Source organism: Castor canadensis, chromosome 13, assembly GCF_047511655.1.
Source record: "Castor canadensis chromosome 13, mCasCan1.hap1v2, whole genome shotgun sequence".
NCBI classification, from domain to species: domain Eukaryota; kingdom Metazoa; phylum Chordata; class Mammalia; order Rodentia; family Castoridae; genus Castor; species Castor canadensis.
This window is the reverse complement of record NC_133398.1, coordinates 107,778,974-107,790,378: the sequence shown is the minus strand read 5'-3', so window position 1 is coordinate 107,790,378 and position 11,405 is coordinate 107,778,974.

Sequence of the window (11,405 nt, the reverse complement as noted above, 5' to 3'; positions counted from 1 at the left end):
TGTCATTAAGGATTTCATCTTTTTTTGTTACTTAGTTGTATCCCTTTTATAATTAGGTAGAACTATGGGTGAAACAAAATGTATTTATTCATTACTCATTGATGGACACTTGGGTGTCCATTTACAATTTCTTGTATAAATGACTTGGAAAGAAATTTTTTGGATTATATGGTAAATCAATGCCAAACTGCTTTCCAACATGGTAAATCATTTTTCATTTCTATCAACAATATATGAGAGTTTTCATTGTTCCACACTCCAGGGTTTGAACTCAGGGCCTTGAGCTTATTAGGCAGGTACTCTACCATTTTAGCTATGCCTCCAGCCCTTTGGTGTTGGTTATTTTTGAAGTAGGTTCTTTCTGTTCAATGCCCAGGCCTGCCCAGGCAATGATCCTTCTATTTCTGTTTCCCCACAGAGCTGGGCTGTTGGGTGTGTGCCACTGCAACTGGTTGAGATGGGGGTCTCTGGAACTTTTTGCCCAGGCTGGCCTTGAACTGCAATTCTCCCAATCTCTGCCTCTCAATTAGCTAGGATTACAGGCGTGAGCCACTGCACCTGGCCAGTTGTTCCACATCTTTACCAACATTTGGTGTTATCAGTCTTTTTAATTTTAATTAAATATTCTTCTAGTAGGTGAGGAATTAATCTCATTCTAGTTTTAATTTAAATTTAATTTTTTTGGCAGTACTAGAATTTGAACTCAGGGTCTACTCTTTGCTAGGCAAGCATTCTATTACTTGGGCCATGCACTAGTCCACTTTTTAAATTTTCAGATAGTATCTCGTGCTTTTGCTGGCCTCAGATGGTGATCCTCCTACCTCTGCTTCCCAAGAAGCTAGGATTATAGGCATGTGCAACTATGCCAGTTAATTTTTGTTTATTATTATTTTTCAGTACTGGGGTACCTAGGCAGGCACTCTAACACTTGAGTCATGACCCCAGGCCTTTTGCTTTAGTTACTTTTCAAGTAGATCTTGTGTTTATATCCTGGCTGCCCTGGACTGTGGTCCTTTCATTTATGCTTCCTGGGTATCTGGGATTATAGACCCATATCACAACACCCATTATTGGTTGAGATGGGATCTTTAAAACATTTTTCCTGGGCAAAACTGTGATCCTCCTAATCTCTGCCTTCTAAGTAGCTGGTATCATAGGCATAAGCCACCATGTCTGGCTAATTTTTACTTTTTCATGATTAATAATTCTCAATGTCTTTTCATGTGCCTACTGACACTTCATGTATGTTCTTTGCATCAGTGCTTTGTTAAATATTTTGCCTAATTTTAATTGAGCTGTCCCTTTATTATTAAGCTATCAGAGTTCTTTATGGATCTGTAGTGTTTGAATAAAAGCCAGGAGCAAAAGCACGTTAGGCTGGTTTGATGGTTAATCTTGATTGTCAATCTGACTGCATTAAGAAGCATCTAGGAGATTTTTTTCTAGTAAAAATGATAGCAAAGTTTTTAGGAAGGTGCACTTTCAATAGAGTAAAAGCAGATTGTCTGTAGGGTGAGAATGAGAATGATGCAGCTAGACCACCAGTAAAGCACTCCTCCATGTTCTGTGAGGGTGTTTCTAGAGAGGATTAACTAAGAGGGGAAGATCCCCTCTGAATGTGGGTGGCACTGTACCATAGTCTGGGGATCCTGGTGGAGTAAAAGAGGAAATATAGAAAGTGAGCCATTGCAGGCATCTCTCTCTTTCTTCTCTTCTCTTCTCTTCTTCTCTCTCTCTCTCTCTCTCTCTCTCTCTCTCTCTCTCTCTCTCTCTCTCTCTCTCTCATTCTCTCTCTCTCTTCCTCCCTTTCTCTCTCTTCCTCCCCCTCCCCCACTTCCTGGCCACCAGGATATCAGCTTCTCTGCTCCACTATGTCCTTTCCTTCATGATGAACTGAAACTTGTGAAAGTGTGAGCAAAATAAACCCTTCCTTAAGTTGTGTCCTCAGCTGCTGCAGCAAGCAAGGGGACAGCAGGCAGGAGCAAAGCCAAAAGCAACATAGAGTGGGGTCAGCTAATGCAGGACTTTGCAGGTGAGAACTTGGGATATATTTTAAATATGGATGATTGGATATTTATAATTAGAGGGAAACACCACTGACTGATTTTGAGTAGGGTTGGCACAATCAGGCTTCAATTGACAGAATCACTTGGCAGAGGGGGAAAGGGAGCGGATTCAGAAACTTTCAGTGGTAGTCAAGGTGCAGTGGATGGGTTGGTCACAGTTCTGGGTGGTCTCTCTCCTACTTTCATCTTCAGCATTACACACTGCTTTACTTCAGATGTGGGGATCATGCTTTCCATGATCTTCCCAATAGAATATCACTCACTCAAGGCCTTTCCCTGTAGCATTCTTTACTGAAGGCTGAGAGAGTTGGCAATGGTGACTTCACCCAGCACTTATGGTTGTTAGCTGTAGTTGCAATCAAATGGTTGTTTGATTAGGGTTTGCTTTCTCCATCTGGGAACAGACTTCATGAAAAAAGGATTCTCTTCTAAGTCTCCACTGTATAGCCAGTCCTAACACAGGGCCTCAGGGCCTCCACATGGCAGTTCCTTGGTATCTGTTTGGTGTATGAGAGTAGGGGAGTGGCATGGAGAGGGACAGAGAGAGAGAGAAGGAGAGACAGAGACACGGAACAGGCATACACTGCAAAGAAACTGGCTTGCATTTTGTTTCTTCTTTTATTATCTATTTATTTGTTTATGGCCATGCTGGGGATCCAACACAGGGTCTCACTCATGTTAGGCAAGTGCTCTATCACTGAGTCCCCTTGGACAGTATTTTCTGTGAGTGAAATACCTGGAACCTTGTGTACTGTGTTCTTACCCATCTTCTCGACGTTAGGACTATCACTCCACCATTTCCCTGCAAAATAACTTACACCCTTATAGCAAGAGTGCACAGAAATTATTTCCTGAGAAAAGTTTAAATGTCTTAATAAATTCAAGCATCATATTTACTACAAATTTCTTTTCTATTATTTGTATACCTTGGAAATGTATCAGCATTACTGTCTTATACAAAAGAAGACTAAGAGAGTGAAGAGACAATTGATGATGTAGGGAAAAATATTTGCCATCCATACATCTGCTAAAGGGCTAATACCAAAATCTATAAAGAACTTAAATTACTCAAAAGAAAGGACATGCCCAATTTAAAAATGGGTGAAGTATCTTAAAAGACATCCCTCAAAAGAGGAATGTGATAAAGTGCTCAACATCAATAGTCATTGGAAACCTGCACACTAAAACCACAAGATGTCACAATTACTATTATTAAAAGACACAAAGTAATGACTGTTGGTAAGGAAAGAAGGACTAATGCATACTGTTAGTGAAAATAAAATTAGTACAATCAGTATGCAAACAGTATGGAGGTTCCTCAAAAAGTTAAGAGTAGAACTTCATAGGATCCAGGAATCCCATTGCTGGATATATATGCAAAGAAAAATTAGTAAAGAGTCAGCTGCACTCCCATGTTTGTGACAACCTTATTTACATTGGATACAATTAACAATAGTGGGAAATCCTGTCATTTTTCAACAGCAGAGATGAACCTGGAGGACCTAAAATGAAGTAGATCTCACTTATATTCGGAATATGACAAAAGTTGGACTCAGAAGTGGAGAGTAGGGTGGTGTTACTGGGGGTGGGTGGAGAATGGAGAAGGGAGGACAGTGGTTAAAGGATACAAAGTTTTGGTGAGATGGGGTAAACAGGTTCTGGAGAGCATTGTATCCTGTGGTGACTGCAGTCATTAACAGTGGATTCTTAAAAGCAAACAAAATAAACCAAGTAGGCAGTAAAGAGCAGTGTGTTCTTTGAACCTTTGGGACTATAAAATATAAGCACAGAAGCCACATTTTCCTGTTCTGTTTCCTGAGCACCCAACCCTATGGCATTGCGGTGATGGGACAGCAATGGCCAGGAGGACAGATCACTGATAGCACAAGGATTTGGCTTCTTTCCAAGATGACTGGCTTATGCACAGAAAGTGAGAATTTATCCAAAGGAGTTTATGTATTTTTTAACATTGCAATGTGTTCCTGAGAAGATACCAAGTTCTTTCCCCCTACCTTAAAAATACAGCGTGTGACTCATACTAGGGCATATGAGTGACTTTCAAATTTCCAGTACTAAAGATCACATATATACTATTATTGAGGACAGAAACAACATTTTATGCCAGCAATCATTGGGTCTCCCTTAATAATGTTGACCCAAAACAATGTATTTCGTATTTGCTGTACATATATTTTAGTATTTGTCATTTTGTTTAATAAACTTCTGAATCTCTTCTAAAAGGGGTCTTTCAAAGTTTTTGGAATTGCTCCACAAAAAAAAGCAAAGCAAAACAAAAACAAAAACCAAAGTCTTAGAACTCAAATAGGTTTGGGAAATATTTATGTTACATGCCCATATGGTGAATGAAGCCTTTCTACACTAAATAAATGAATAAAAGTGAAAGTTCTTCCTTTACTTATCTCAGTTTCCTAAAGTTTACTGACTGCAGAATCTATCCCTGCAAGAGACTCTGCTCTACACTGTGTAACTTAAAATATCACTAAATTGGTGTGGCGTTTCACCTGAAGATCATAAAATGAAGATTTGCCTCATAGACTGAGTGAATATATGAGAGTATTTACTTTTTTGCTTATGCAGTTATTAAATTAGTAGAAAGTCTGCTTTTATATGATTGTACTTTTGAGTTAGTTTCTGCAGAAACATTTGTCATCAGGAGAAGCATGTAGTAAAGGTTTGTTACAGTGGGGATTCAGAGGTTAAAGTTCTTTTCAAGATTCTCCATGTTGGAAGTGGGGATCTAACAGTCTATGATTTTATGAGATGAGTCAAATCTGTGAGGTGCAGCCTTTGCCCTCAGCCTTCAGGGGCTTCACACCTCCAGGCGAAATGGCAACCAGCTGCCACCTGCACTCCTAAGGTCTTCTTTTTAATTTATTTTTACATATTCAGGTCAGTGCACAACTTAGGTGGGCAGTTGTTAAGGACTGAATTGGATGCTATCAAAGCCATCTATTGAAGTCCTAACAGAATGGCACTGTTTTGGGAGCTAGGGCTTTTAAAGAGGTAATGAAAGTAAGATGAGGTCACGAGAGGGATCCTAATCCAACATGACTAGTTTTCCTTATGAGATGAGGAGACTTGGACACAGACAGCACACAGACTCAGGGGCAACCATGGGAAGACAGCAAGAAGGTGGCCACAGAAAGGCCCAGGAGAGAGGCCTCAGCAGAAATCAAATATCCCTCAGCATGTTTGATTTTGGATTTGTAATCATCAGAAAATAGATTTACGTGGTCTAAGTCACCCAGCCTGCGGTATTTTGTAACAGTATCCTGAGTAAACTAATACAAACACTTTTTTGGGGGAAATCATGGGATTTGTTATACTAGTAGGATGATTTTAACTGTGGTTATGCACTTCTACCTTGAGATTAAAAAGAAGGCAGTGAACAACACGTCTGTAGCATGTCCTGTGAAGTAGAGCTAGTTTATAAAGCAACCACCACTCACTGTCTATGATGCCTATATGCATCTGGGCAGTAAAGGGCAGGAGAGGATAGGGACACCTTACCTTCAGACGAGGTGCTTCGCTGGTGGCCAGAGCCTGACAAAGGCCCACAGCCTGGACCATGATGGGTGCAGCAGAACAAGGCCTAGGGAGGCCACAGTAAGATCACAAAGATAAAGTCTTATTGGCTGGGCCCAGATGAATCATTTCTCCCCATCACTGGCAGAAAAATTCTTGTAAATGCCTTTTTTTGTCCCCAGATGACGGTGGTGTTGGGCACTTTTCTGACTAGAAAGCTAGTAGGAAATATTAATATATTATATACTATTAATGTTAGTATTGCTTTTCTTCCATCCAAGTACTAAGCAGGCCCGATCCTACTTAGCTTCCGAGATCAGATGAGGTCTGGGGTGTTCAGGGCAGTATGGGTGTAGATGCTTCCATCTCTCGTGGGTGAATTTTTATGGTTGCTATGGTTGGGAAAGGGTTCATGGTTCCAACACCTTCCTGGACGCGCATGCCTCCATCAGTGTTTGGCCCACAATGGAAAGGAATTTGGCACCAGGTAAAGGAGAGCTCAAGTGTGATGTATCAGGTTTGTAACCAAAATTGATCATGTTCATTATGCAAAGCAAACAGCCAAACACAGCTGTGGTAACAGGAGCTGTGAGCACACTGTCCGCTTTTCTACTGTCTCCTGTGAAATCCTGTCACCTTCTCAGGGTTGAAGCCTGGGAGAGAAGCAGGTGAGGACTATTCTCAGTTCAGGGATCCCCTGGTCCCCTCTGGTTTCTCTGAAGTGCTGAGAAACCATCATGTCCACCCATAAACTGTTCCCACCTGCAACTGGTACGGGACAGCCTCACATTTGTTGGGTGATTCCATGCCAACGGCTTTTAATTCTCACTTTGTTTCTGTTCCTGTTAGGGCTTCTTGCAAACTCCATAAAAACATCTTTAAAAAAGCAAGCTGAAGGGCTGGTGGAGTGGCTCAAGTGGTAGAGTGCTTGATTAGCAGGCCTAGATAACTGTGAGGCCCTGAGTTCAAGCCCCAGTACTGCCAAAAAATAAATAAAAAACAAAGAAAGGCAAGGTGAGCCTCAGATCTGAAAGGCTAAGCCTTACGTCAGTGTATTTTTCTTTTCATTGTTTTGGCTGTTGTGGGGATTGAACCCAGGACCTTGTACATGCTAAGCACTCTACCACTGAGGCAGACCTACTAAGCCTTAAGACTGATTTTTTCCTTACGGCTGTGTAATAATACACGTTTTCATGCAGAGTTGGTACACACAGTGAAAGAAATGAACCAAAACACTACCATCCTAGCTATGTTCTTAACATAGTTTCTGATGTATGTAAAGAAGAAAAATTGTTATGTATTTAGAAAAATGCCAACATTTAAAAATATCAACCAAGACTAAATCCCTGCATTGACGATTTTACAAAATAAGAAAAATAACATTTCATGAAACAAAGTCTTTTGAGATACAGTAATATAGTTCTATAATGTTGATAAATCTAGGATGTAAAGGACTTGTGCAGTAGACCTGTTAGATGAAGAGATAGCCTGACTTCAGGGATAACCCTTTAAAAAATAAATTGGCATGGAATTGTGGCATAAATAAATAGGGCAGTGGTTTTGCTCCTCAAGTTTAAGAGCAACACCTTAAACTTAGAACACTGGCGAAAAATGGTAAAGACCATAATGAGCAGGTTGGAGTGGGCGGGATTCCAGCCATCAGATCACAGCAGGAAGGAGAAGCTGCAAACATCTTGACAGTGAATGAGCATGAGGACCTCTTACAGTTCCCCAAAGTACCCGACCCAGGAGGCCAGCAGAAGCACAGCAACGCTTACAACCAAAGCAACGTGTCACTGCATCACTTATGAAGGGACGGGTGTTTTCTATGTCTTCATCTGCTGTGCCTTGTGTGCCACCACTTTACAGCACTCTGGTTTCGTCAGCATCATTTGCAGGACCATGGTGTGAAATGAGCTTGTGCAGTGCGTGGGAAGGCCTGTCCATGGGAAAACGGCCTGCCATAGGGCAGGGAGGGGGTCACAGCAATCCTCTGTACAGCCATGCCCATGAGCACAGTTACAAAGATTGCTATGGATCTGATCCACCTCAGAAAGCATATGAAGGAGGCCACAGTGAGGTCCCCTCCCCCTGATTATCAGGATATGAAGTGCCCTACTGGGCCAGTGTGTGAACACAACCGAAAACATGGCTATAAGCACCAGGTAAACCTCCAGGAGTTTCTTCATGGGAGTTCTTGACAAATTAATAGTGTGCGAAACTGGCAATTACAGTCTATAAAGGAGAATCCCTCTTAAGGATTGTCATTGTCAAATGGCTCCTTTTCGCTGACTTGGAAAAGATCTTTATCCCTTGGATCAGAAAGAAGCTATCACATAGTTATTCCCCTCCCCCCTCCCCCACATACCGTGTGTTCTGGAGCACCTGATTTATTAAAAGTAGTGTCAGCCCTGTTTGAAATATAAATCTATTTTAAATCCAAACCTGTGATAGATCCTGAATATCATTTAGACAGCCTTTTATCAGCAGATTAAAAATCAGTGTTTTCAACAAAGTATTTTGATGTGAAATACTGTGAAAGCAAAGGTGACCTGGTTTTGATGTTTTCTTCATTATCTAATTATTGGTATCCATTTCACCTGGACATATCCAAATGATAAGAATGTTTACAAAACTTACGAGGTGAGTCTTATAAAAAATAATGTGCACATAATAATAGAACCTGGAAATACTGATGATGTCTTTTCAGTGAATCAAACCCTTTTGATTATTTCAGGTGGGATAGAGGTTAAAGTTTATTCTGTAGAAATCAGACACACAAATCTTTGGAGGTAACGTCTGACCTACAAATGTATAGAGATTGACAGGAATGCTGCTTTAATGCATGTGTTCACTGCAATTTTGCACAGAATATTGAACAATGAATTACTGGTGAGGACGGTCACCATCAACTTTTTGTTATGGACATTTCCCTCATTTGCAGACTTCCTGACAACCCTGAGCAACTTTAATTCAAAAGGCTAAGCAGCATCACGTCTTGTAACCCTGTTAAAATAGTCAATTGAGAAGGCTATTTTCCTGTGTGAATTTTTTCCTGATTCTATTTGCTCTGATCACTAAACTTACTTGCATAGGTTATACAATTAAAATATGTGTGTGATCTGACAGAACACTAGGGAACATCCACGGTGATGCTCCTTCATTTTGTGATTTGATGACATCATAAAGGAGAAAAGTAGAAAATTTAATGGTTAAAAAAATTTATAAGTTTCTGATAATATGATAAGGCAATTTCTTGTGAAACAGAAGGTTTAAGAGCCCTATGTCAACTCTGTAACTCTTAGAGAAAGGACCGTGACATGGGGGTCCTGATGATCTCATGATATGTATAAACAGCTGTCATTAAAGTAGATTTTACCAAGGCGAGGACAACAACTCATGTAACAGCAGTGAGAAATATGAAGCTGCACCAAGGTGTACCCTTTGAAAAGTGTCGTATGTAAAATAAGTGAGGTCTTTCATTATTTATCATTACTATAAAAATGTGATTAAACATACATTTTCTTCAATTCAGATGCTAGCATATCCCTTTCATAGTCATTTTATCAGGCCACATGCATATGTAAGTGATGAATTTTGTAGGAGTTTAAAGCTATTTTAAACTATGTCTCTTTTTGTTCCTGTAGTAAATATAAAATGAATCCTTTTTCTTATCTTAGGAAATGTACATTTAATAGAATTATTTTTAAAAATGAATCCTTCTAGGTAGCCCGTCAGTTTAAGCAATGTCAGCTGAATCTTAGGATTTTGTCATATCCTAGAATCATGGATTCTAGTGACATTATTAAATGTCACTTAATGATATGAATGCATTTAAAAGAATGAAATATTAAGACATACAATTTTGCCATGTGATCTAATATAAATAGTGCCAGAGATCTGACCTATTTTCAAACAATGTTTGCATGATTCTTGGCTTGTAAAAATAAAACACAGCCCACACACCTGATGCAAATTGTTACCTGCAAAATAATGTGCCGGTTCCATAGACCCTGAGAGGCCAGTTGCCTCTTTGCTGGTTTATTTTATTTCTAGTTCCATTTGCTACAGGTGTTTACCATATTTCCAGAGTAAAGAAGTAAGCCATCTAAGATCACATCTGTCTCAAATGAAATAAAGCATGTGACATTGAGATAATTTTGTAGGATGTTGCAAGATATTTTCTTAGGGACTGAGCATGGAGGTACATGCCTGTAATCTCAGCTATGAAAAGCATAGGTAGGAGAATCATGGCCCAAAGCTGGCCCTGAGCAAAAGTGAGACTTTATCTGAAAAATGACTGAAGCAAAGAGTTGGGGGAGTGACTCAAATTTGCAGCACTTACGTGTAAATCCAGAATCCTTTTTTCCAGAGGCAATGACATTACAAAAGAAAAAAAAAAAAGAGCACTTCCCCAAGCAGCCAACCCCATTTGGGGCAATACCAACAATGTCTGGGCACCTCAGGGCTGGGGGGTTGGGGGTTGGGGGAGGCACAGCTCATGATGTCCCACTATGGTGCCAGTTTGTTGAGTGTTTTGTCCCCACTATGGAGGACTTGTCCACAAGCAACTGCTCAGGCTCCCGAGGATGTGAGGGGCCTCTGTGGGGTTCCCACATGTGTGAACTCTGTAGGAAATCCCTGTGAAGTCCCTGAGGAATGCCTCTGTGTGAGGTCCCTGGATGAGGTGTCTGTGGGAGGACTTTGGGGGAGGTCTCTTTCTCTGTGAGAAGTTCCTGTGAGAGAGCTCTCTGCTGGGTTTCTGTGTTAGGGCCTGTGGGGAAACATGAAATTCCTGCGAGAGGTCTCTGTGTAAGGTCTGCAGGAGAGATCTCTGCAGGACAGGGGAAAGTCTGTGTGTGGGGTCTGTCTATGAGGGCTCTGGCCAGGGTCTCTCTGTTTGGAGCAATGCTCTGTGGTGGGTCTCTATAGGGAGGGCTCTATGGGCAATGTCTGCCTGAGGTCTCTGTGGAAAGTCTACTGGTGGGAGCACCCTGTGGGAGGGCCCCGTGGGATCTCTTGGGAAGTCTCTGTGTAAGGAGCCTGAGGGAATTCTTTGTGTGGACTTTCTGTGACATGACTTTGGATTTGCAAGGTCACTGTGAGGCATAGGAAGTCTCTGCATGTTGACTGGAAGGTCTCTGGGAGGTTTTTGTGTGTTGGCCAAGGGATGTCTGTATGTTGATTGAGAGATCTCTGCAGGAGGTCTCTGCATGGACTGGAAGGTCTCTGTGGGTTGTTTCTCTGTGTGCTGACTTGGGGGGGGGGTCTCTGTGGGAGGAGGAAGGAAAGTGTGACTTCTGGGGGAGGTCTTTGTGGGAGTTCTGTGGGAGACTCAGAGGTCTCTGTGCAGTGTCTGTGGGGTCTCTTTGGAGGTCCTTTGTGAGATGTCTACCTGTGTGAGGGGTCTGTGAGGATCTCCTTGGGTTAACATGTGAGTTGTGAGATTCCTGTGGCACTTCTCAGTGGGAGATTTCAGTATATAAAACACACCATGGCAGTGAGAGGTCTCTGTATGAGACCTCTCTGGAAGGCCTGTGTGGAGTCTTCATTGCTGGCCTTACTGCATCTTATGAAAGACTGAGCGCTCAGCAGAAGGGCAAAGGGACTTTGTCCTTCCTGTTTTCTGGCTAGTCCGTCACCATAGCCTGTTTATGGGTCTTTTTCTGGCAGGAGCCATGGGTTTGTGTGCAGTTCTTCCATGTTCCACATCTGCCTCTTGGTGTCGTGAGAGAAGCCAGCAGCAGCCAGCCATGGGCCCTCCTGAGGTCAGAGTACCAATGCTTTGCCATC